This window comes from Panicum virgatum, chromosome 8K (assembly GCF_016808335.1).
Source record: "Panicum virgatum strain AP13 chromosome 8K, P.virgatum_v5, whole genome shotgun sequence".
In the NCBI taxonomy this organism is placed as follows: Eukaryota; Viridiplantae; Streptophyta; class Magnoliopsida; order Poales; family Poaceae; genus Panicum; species Panicum virgatum.
The window spans coordinates 13,430,121-13,439,342 of record NC_053143.1 but is presented as its reverse complement, the minus strand read 5'-3'; the positions used below and the strand labels follow the sequence as shown (position 1 = coordinate 13,439,342).

The window sequence follows — 9,222 nt, the reverse complement described above, 5'->3', positions numbered from 1 at the left end:
AGGACCTGCATAGGCCGTCTTCACCACGCCGTGCTGCTCGAGGTGATCCTCGCCATTTGGGAGCAACAGGATGTCCTCACCGTTGCATCGAGGTGTTGAAGATCTGCACATGATCAGATTCTTGGCGTGTACGGCTGTCTCTCCTTGGTGTATAGATACGGCTCCAGGTTGTTAGCATAGGTTAGATATAGTTTGTTGTAAATCTTTCTTCTTGTGTTGTAATCCATGGATACTTGTTGGTCAAGTTGTACTGCCACGCTAGGGACTGTTCCTAGCCTATTTAACACGGAGCCATGAACCCGAGAGGGTATCACATTACAGCCATTCTCACATGGTAATCAGAGCTAGGCTAGTCCATAATCTTCTCAATGGGATCCACTTCCGCACAGCCTGCATCTTTCTTGCTGATCGGTTGTCCGGTCACCGAGAAGCTGGGGAAGAACAACTTTCCCCTATGGCGCGGCCATGTCCTCTCTGCTCTTCGCGGTGCTCAAGTCGCCCACTACCTCGACCCCAACACGGTGGTAACGCCACAGAAGATTCCCAAGACGGTGGACAAGCCGGATGATTTTATTCCCAACCCTGCCTATGAGCAGTGGGTTGCCAAGGATCAGCAGATCTTCAATTATCTGCCAAGGTTTCTAGGGATCCATCGAGACCATGACCGCATCTCAGTCCCGTGGCCGGGTGATCAACACCCGCATGGCATTGGCCACGGTGCAGGAGGGGACTTCCTCCATTGCTAACTTCTTCAGCAAGATGAAGTCCCTTGCGGACGACATGGCGGCGGCGGGCATGAAGTTGGAGGATGAAGATATCGCCTCCTACATCCTTGCCGGGTTTGACACTGACTATAATCCAGTCGTGTCGGCCATGACAGCTCGCGTCGAACCACTTACCCTCGGCAAGCTCTTCACCTAGCTAGCGAGCTGGGAATGGCGGATGGATCTACTCACGAGAGGCTCTGGCTCCTCTGTGAACATTGCCTCGCATGGTGGTCGTGGAGGTTTTGGACGCGGCGATGGAGGCCGCAGACATGGAAACGGTGGTGGTCGCGGATGTGGCCGCGGCAACAACGGAGGAGGCGGCGCTCGTCAGCACCAGTCCAATAATGGTGAACGTCTGACCTGCCAGCTGTGTGGCAAGGAAGGACACACGGTCATCCGTTGCTACAAGCGCTTTGACGCCTCCTTCCAAGGCGTTCAGGAGCAGCGCTCAGCTTCCTCGTCTACAACTTCATATGGTGTGGATACCAATTGGTACTCCGACATTGGCGCCACCGACCACGTCACAGGCGAATTGGAGAAGCTTATGGTCAGGGACAAGTACCATGGCAATGACCAGGTACACGCCGCCAACGGCGCAGGTATGAGAATCAATCAAATTGGTCAAAGTTTTGTTCGTACCCCAAATCGTGATCTTCTTCTTAAAAACATCTTATATGTTCCCGAAGCAAGTAAGAACTTAGCTTCTGTTCATCGCCTAACATCTGATCATAACGCTTTTATGGAATTTCATCCAGATTATTTTTTGATCAAGGATCAGGCAACAAGGAAAACACTGTTTAGGGGGTGCTGCGAGGGAGGCCTTTACCCATTGAAGTCATCTAGGTCATCTGTCTCCAATAAAGCTTCATATGGGGCCACCAAGATCTCTATAAATAGATGGCATGGTCGTCTAGGTCATCCTTCATCTTCAATAGTTCATCAAGTTCTTAGCCAAAATAAAATTTCCTTTGTTCCTGAGTCCAATAAAGAACAAGTGTGTGATGCTTGTCAAAAAGGCAAGAGTCATCAGCTACCATATCCTGTGTCAACAAGTGTTTCATCTAGTCCTCTTGAAATTATATTTTTGGATGTTTGGGGACCGGCTTCTACCTCAGTTGGTGGTAATAATTACTATGTCAGTTTCATTGATGACTTTAGCAAATTCACATGGATTTATCTGTTGAAACACAAATCTGAAGTTTTTTAGAAATTTCATGAGTTCCAATCTATGGTAGAAAGACATTTCGATAGAAAGATTCTTTCTGTCCAAACTGATTGGGGTGGAGAGTATCAAAGATTAAACTCCTTTATCCAATGAATAGGGATTACTCATCATGTTTCTTGCCCCATGCCCATCAACAAAACGGCTCGGCTGAACGCAAACACCGGCACATAGTTGAAGTTGGTTTATCCTTACTTGCTCATGCTTCTATACCCTTGAAATTTTGGGACGAAGCCTTTATCACTGCTACCTATTTGATCAATAGGCTTCCTAGCAAGGTTATACACGGTCAAACACCCCTTTATCGTTTGTTCAAGCAAACACCCAATTATGGTTCCCTGCGTAAAACAGCCTCACACATGAAGCGTAAAACAGCCTCAAACAAGAGGGTACGCTACGATGTGCTATGCAAGCAGGGATGCCTTTGGGGTGTTTGGGCACGTATCGTTAGTGGCACTGGTCAGTGGAAGATCACCAATGTAAAACAGCCTCACACATGTGCATCGTCGAAGCCGAAGCAAGTTCATGCACAGTGCACCGCAAGTTACCTTGCTCATCGGATCCTTGGTATTGTCCAGAAGGATAGAGACACCTCAGTTCCATCGCTTATGGAGTCTATTTTTGCTTTAAGTTCTTGCCGGGTGAAGTACTCCAAAGCGTGGCGTGCAAAGCAACATGCTATAGCTCTGTTGTGGGGAGATTGTTTAGAGTCATATGCCAGGGTGCCCAGGGTGTTGACGGGCATGTCTCTCTTCAATCCAGGCATAAGATAGTTCACGTACATGGGAAACATGATGCTCCCTCATAACGGAGTGTACAAGCATGTTTTACAAAGGGTGTTCTGGTGTTTTCCCCAATGTGCTGAAGCATTCCAGCATTGCCGACCTGTGATTCTCGTGGACGCCACATTCCTGACGGGTAAATATAAGGGGGCACTAATGATGGTCGTTGCCGTGGACCCTGATAGGCAACTAGTCCCTCTAGCATTTGCTTTGACCAAAGGAGAAAACAACGACAGCTGGTCTTGGTTTATGAAACTGGTGCGGCTGTATGTGTTGGGTCCCTTGAGGCAAGTTTGTATGATATCTGACCAGCACCATGGTCTCCTAAACTGTGTTAAAGAGCACATGGATGGATTTCCACCTCTTGTGCATAGGTGGTGCATGCGACACTTTGCAGCAAATATGTGGAGGCGTCAGAAAAAGAAAGAACTAATTGGGAAACTAAAGTTGTTGTGTTCAGTGCGCACGGAGAAAGCTTTTGAAGAAAAACTTGCTGATTTAGAAAAGGACATGAATGAGAGGGCCAATGAGTGGTTGAAAGGTGAAATGGTGGACAAGGACAAATGGGCTCTTGCTTATGATGACGGGGGGTGGCGGTACGGTATCATGACCACAAACAACGCTGAGTCAGTGAACAATATATTCAAAGGTATTCGATCAAGACCTGTTGCTGGTATTGTAGAGTTCTCTTTCAAAAAGTTGAACGAGTACTTCATCGATAGATGGGGGAAAGCTCGGAGTTTGTTGGACAAGGGTCAACAGTGGGGACTAATAGCGCATGAACACCTTGGGGATGCTGAGAATAGATCGGTGAACCAACTTGCAGTGCCTTACAGGCCTGAAAGAATGATTTATGGTGTTAGAGGAGCAGGTGGTACAAATATAGGAGGTGAGAGACATGGAGGACGCCATTACAAAGTGGACCTCAGATCTGGAGACTGTACTTGCATGACTCCACAATTGTTACACCTTCTATGCTCGCACCTAATAACGGCATGTAGGGCCCGCGGTTTTTGTTTCAAAAGCCCCACTTATTTGAGCCCGTACTACGCTCGGTCGAACACAATCAACATATGGGAGTCCAGTTTTGAGCCTTATCTCGATCCGTCCCAATGGCCCGAGTACAAGGGAGTAGAGTACGTGCCGGATGCGCCGCTATTGAAACCTAAAAAGGGAAGGAGGCGGAAGAAAAGGCTCAAAGGTGACATGGACGAGTCGCAAGGTCGGGCTAGTGCGGACTATGGCACCGGTGATTTCGATGAGGACAGGAGCCAGAACCGTTGCTCCAAGTGCCATAGATTTTGTTCTCAGTGCAAGTGTAAGAAGAAAAAAAATCTAAACGAAAAAGAACGTCCACAACAAGTTTTAGAAAGAGGACTAGGCATATCACACGGAGAGAGGTACAGTAGTTTGTGCTTAGCACAAATATTAATATATACATATAGTGTTTTGCTTATCATTATTAGTTGGGTTTGTCTTGGTCTTTATTTTTGTCTTATACTCATCAAGTTCTGATTCATCATTGCAGGATGGCGCACCCCACGTTCCCACTACTGGAGACGTTCTACGACTCCAAGCACCGAGCACACGTCCTAGTTGACCGTGCCGAGGTTAGTGTTACTGTTTCTCAATAGTTCAATTTAACTTTTTAGATGCCTGTAACAACTCATTTGTTCCCATATTAGGTGTTGGCGCCCCTCAGCGCACGTACCCACTCCCCCCTTCGGTGGGATGAGCGGTATGTGCCGTACCTTCGCCAGGATGGGATGCTTCCTCTTGCTCGAGTGGTGTGTGCGGGCCTCGCAGCGATGGATGCGCCTCTGCTAACTACTTTTGTGGACCGTTGGAGGCCGGTGACACATTCTTTTCATTTACCTTGCGGGGAGGTCAGCATCACTTTGCCTTTAGAGGGAATTGCAGTGACCGGCATTATACAGACTGATGGCTGGAGAGATATTGTAGAAGCACTGATTGGGATTCGGCCTCCAGAACCACCTGAGGGGGTCAAGGACAGCAAGACCTCAGGGGTTAGCTTGGCTCGGTTGAGGCAGAATTTTAACCATTGTCCTCAAGGAGCACCACAGGAGGCTGTAGAGCGGTATGCTCGCGTATGGTTGTGGCACATGTTTGGAGGTTTTCTATTTCCTGATGGTTCGGGAAACACGATTTCATGGATGATACTTCCAATTATTGGCCAGCAGTGGGAGAACATTGCTCAGTATAGTTGGGGGTCGGCAACTTTAGCTTGGATGTATCGGCAGCTTTGTGACGCATGTCGGCGGATTGCTAATGATTCAAACCTAGGAGGTTGTGCATACCTCCTGCAAATCTGGATTTGGGAGCGCTTTCCAGTAGGCCGGCCGTACCGAGGCGAACTAGAGGTAATAATTAGTGTTGCAATCTCACTTTTCGTTGGTGGGACATTAAATGATTTTTGGATAACCATAATTTTCCTCCTTTTGCAGCCGTGGCCACACCATGATGAGGAGTCTAGGCCCACCGTTGCTTACTGTTGGAAGAACGTGTGAGCTGTAAGAGGGGATCCTGCACGCTTCTACATGCGTTACATGGATGACCTAGACTGCCTCACTCAAAATTAGGTTATAACCTTCATATCGTTCAATAAATAAATGCTTATGTCTACATGATTTCTAATGCGTACGTAGTATGTAGATCTTCTGGACACCGTACAGTAGAGCCGAGCTGGACGAGTTGGAACTGAGTGATATTTGCACACGTGATGCCGAACTGTGGAGGACTTGCGTGCCTTTGATTTTTTTCTTTGTAGTCGAGATGCACTTGCCGCACCGTGTCAAGAGACAGTTCGGCAGATTGCAAGACTTCCCTCCGGAGGCAATTTCGACGTCCCAAGCTTTGCATAGGTACATTTTATGCCTTCAAATTCATTTCTCTTTACCAATACTATTTCACTAATACACCGCTCTTATGTCAGTATTGACAGGAAGAAACGGTACACTGAGAATGATTGGCGTGTCAAACTCGCACAGCCACTGGCACAGTGGGAACAAAGGCAAAGGATGCATCCGGAAAGTGGACCGGCACATAGGCACAACCATTACAAGGAGTACCTTCGGTGGCTTCATTCAGTGGCTAGAGTTTCTGTCAAGCCACGACAATCCACTGAACCTATAGAAGACCACGCGGACACCGATGATGATGATGACATCATCGATGCGTACGATGATATCACTCGTGGAGGATTTCAGCCCGAACGGGGCCCTTTGCAGAACTACATGGTACATCACGCTCTTTGTTTGACATTTCCTTACGTTTGCACATTTTCAATTATTTTTGGACTAGCTGAATTGAAATAGGCACAACAACTCGGACGCCTCGCTAACGAGGCTGGCGTGGCAATGGCTCATGCAAATGAAGGATACAATGCCGGGGGGCACTTTAGGGCATTTGTCGAGGTTACTATCTTTCCTTGAATCCAAATGTAACTGGTTATCTGAAATATAGTTCAACGGGTAATGACTCACATATTGCTCTTTGATACAGAGAGTCCGTCGGAGCTGCAGGCGGATGGCCGCTAGGCTCAATTGCATGGCTCGGCCAGACGAGGCGTTTGGTCCAGAGGCCTCTGGTGTGGGAACTTCAAGTGCACGTGACCCCACTTCCAGCATACGGACACCGATTCACTACGGTGCCGCAACCGCTACAACTCCTGGGCATTCCGGTTCGAGAAGCCGTTCAAGGACCATTTCCAGGACTAGTTCACGTGCCTTGTCAAGGGGCAAAGCTATCCAGTCATCCGAAGGCAGTGAAGAGTCCGACCACCAAGGCGACTCAGAAGATGAGGACCCAAGCTTTCAGGTACTTAGGATGTCGCAGATGTTTGATGCTCCCCTAGGAACGCAGACTCAGGGTGAATCGAGTCAGGTAAGCATGTGTAATTGAAATGTTCTAACTTAGAGGTGATACTGCATCATTATAAAGAAAATGTGATATTGTACACATTTTTGGTCTTCAACATGCCTCCATGTTATATATTTTTGTGCAGGCACCTCAGGATGCACCCACTTCTCCTCCGCGTCGCCGACAAAGGCGTTCTCATGACCACACCGACGTTGGTAGCGCGAACATGCTCGCAACAGTTCCTGGAAGGCAACGGCGGCGCACCGACCTTTTCAGCCCAGCCGAGCGTGGACGGCGCCATAGCTAAAGGAGCACCAACACTTTGTTGCGAGCGCGTATTGTAAAAATGCTACCTAGAACCTATTTGTGCTTGTCATGAACTATTTGTGCTTGTCATGGACCACTTTAGGTTGAGATGGACAAGAAACTTGTAATGGACTACTGTAGGTTCTAATGGACTATGTGCTTGTGTGCTGACGGCTCTCTATCTCTTTATTGGTTGGTTTGAATTTATGTTAGTACAAGCCCCTCTTGCGAAAAACAAGTTTTATTTTTATGGGGTGGGGCAGTTTTGGTTCGGTTATTGAACCATTAGCAGCTTGAGCACCAGCAGCAGAAGCAAGCAGCAGCGAGAGAGCAGCAGAAGCAAGCACTAGCAGTAGAAGCAAGGCAGACCAGCAAGGTAGCTAGCTGGCGAATTCTGTGCTTGTCGCGCCACTCCGGGTGGCGCTACAAAGCTAATCTGTCGCGCCACTGGGAGTGGCGCGACCAAAAGGACCTGCCACGCCACCAAATGAAAAATGCAGTCCTTACTGGGTTTGGGTACACAATGGCGCGACAGAGTAGGCTTGTCGCGCCAACACCACTGGCGCGACAGATGCCCTGGCGACAGTGTGGCCACGCTGGCGGCCGGCGATGACGTGGCCCTCACTGTCGCGCCACATGCACTGGCGCGACAACATTGTCGCGCCAGGCGGGATGGCGCGACAAGGCCAATATCCCTCAGTCCTCCCCGAGCAGAGCACGTCTAGGGCGACGCCGCCGGCCGCCCCCCCCCCTGATCCCCACCAAATCCGGCGTTTTGGAGGGGGAAAACTAGGGGGAAAACGTTCCCCACCCTTCCCCGAAGGTATTGCTCCCATTTTTTTCCTCCTTTAACCGGGCACATTTCTAGATATTAGGGATTCTTGGTGATTAGGGTTTGGTTCTTGATTTGAAAAATAATGTCATAGTTGATAGTTTTCTCATGATTAGGGCTTTCTCATGATGTCTTTCGATGACTAATATGATTTCTAGTATTGAGTGGTGGGGATGTTAATATGGATTTCACTCATGGATACTAGTCACCGTGAAGAATTGTTTTTGCAGTTCATCTAGATTGGTGTTACCAAAGCCATCTATTAGCATTACTACGTGGTCCAAATCCTAGTATGAGCACAAATACAATTTTGAGAGAGAAACAATCCTAGTTTGTAAAAATCTGATCACCGAGTTTTATGATTTCAATTACTGAATAATTGCATAACAAGGACAAAGGCAAAGCGCCACAAAGACACATTCAAGCACCGTACGAAGCCCATGCCACAAATAGCTGTAAAGTCGTATATTTAAGCATTCCTATGCCATCTAGCACAGCTAGGCAAACAAAAGTCCAGATCCAAGATGGAAGATTTAGAGGGTAAATGCAAAACAAATAAAATGACTAATCTCTGAATCGAGATATATTAGAAATTGTCCTTACAGATACGAGGAGGATAAAATACGGCAACAAATTAAGAAGATAGAAATGACTATATAGTCCCACAAGCAGTAAGCAAGGTGATACTGAATTACTGAACTTGCTTCCACAAACAAAACACATATTTAGACTTCATAGCACACTGATTCAGAAGAAAGGGGGTGAAACAAACTAGTGAAATACAATAGCAGGCTTCAGTATTTAATTTCATATTTTTAAAGTGTATAGGTGCTTTACCTAATAGGATTCCTTAGAAATTCGACTTCTAAATGCAGTTCCAATTTTTTTTAAAAGTGTCATGCAGTTCCATTTCTATTAAAACTGTCATGCAGTTCCATTATACACAACTCCAATAATTAATTTGTGCCAGTTATTCTCCCAACTCAGTTATCTTTGTCTGACCACTCAGTTATTCTGGTATGCGGCCTCAGCTATCCCCCCTCCCAGGCGCCTCCTCCAAATTCAAGACCGCGGGGAGGCCACCTCCACCACCTCCTCCACATCGGGCGAATCCGGTACCCCTGATCTGTACATGCATTTCTAATCATCGCATTCTACCTACAACAACATCAGCAAACCCAGATCCACAGGTGAAATTTGTCTGTGTTTGCTTTGGTGGAGCCATTGAAAAATCAAAGTTCTCACCAAATCCTATGAAATTACGGAAGAAGTTCTCCAAGATGATTAGCTGGTTAGGTGGGTGTCTTCCCTGTAGCAACTATGCGACCCATGTCAGCTGCTTCTCCAGCACCAACCACGACAACCCCGTCGTCACCATCAACTACTATGGCAATACTCCAAGGGAAGGAGAAAGTAGTGGTCACGGTAGCCAGC

The 9,222-nt window shown here is 47.4% G+C and overlaps 1 non-coding gene across 1 annotated transcript; it reads left to right on the top strand.

Moving 5' to 3' along the window:
- The first annotated feature begins 798 nt into the window (after positions 1 to 798).
- On the top strand, positions 799 to 937 carry LOC120646576. Its single transcript, XR_005664479.1, has one exon. It is a non-coding gene; the product is annotated as a small nucleolar RNA Z247 (small nucleolar RNA).
- The last annotated feature ends 8,285 nt before the right edge of the window (positions 938 to 9,222 follow it).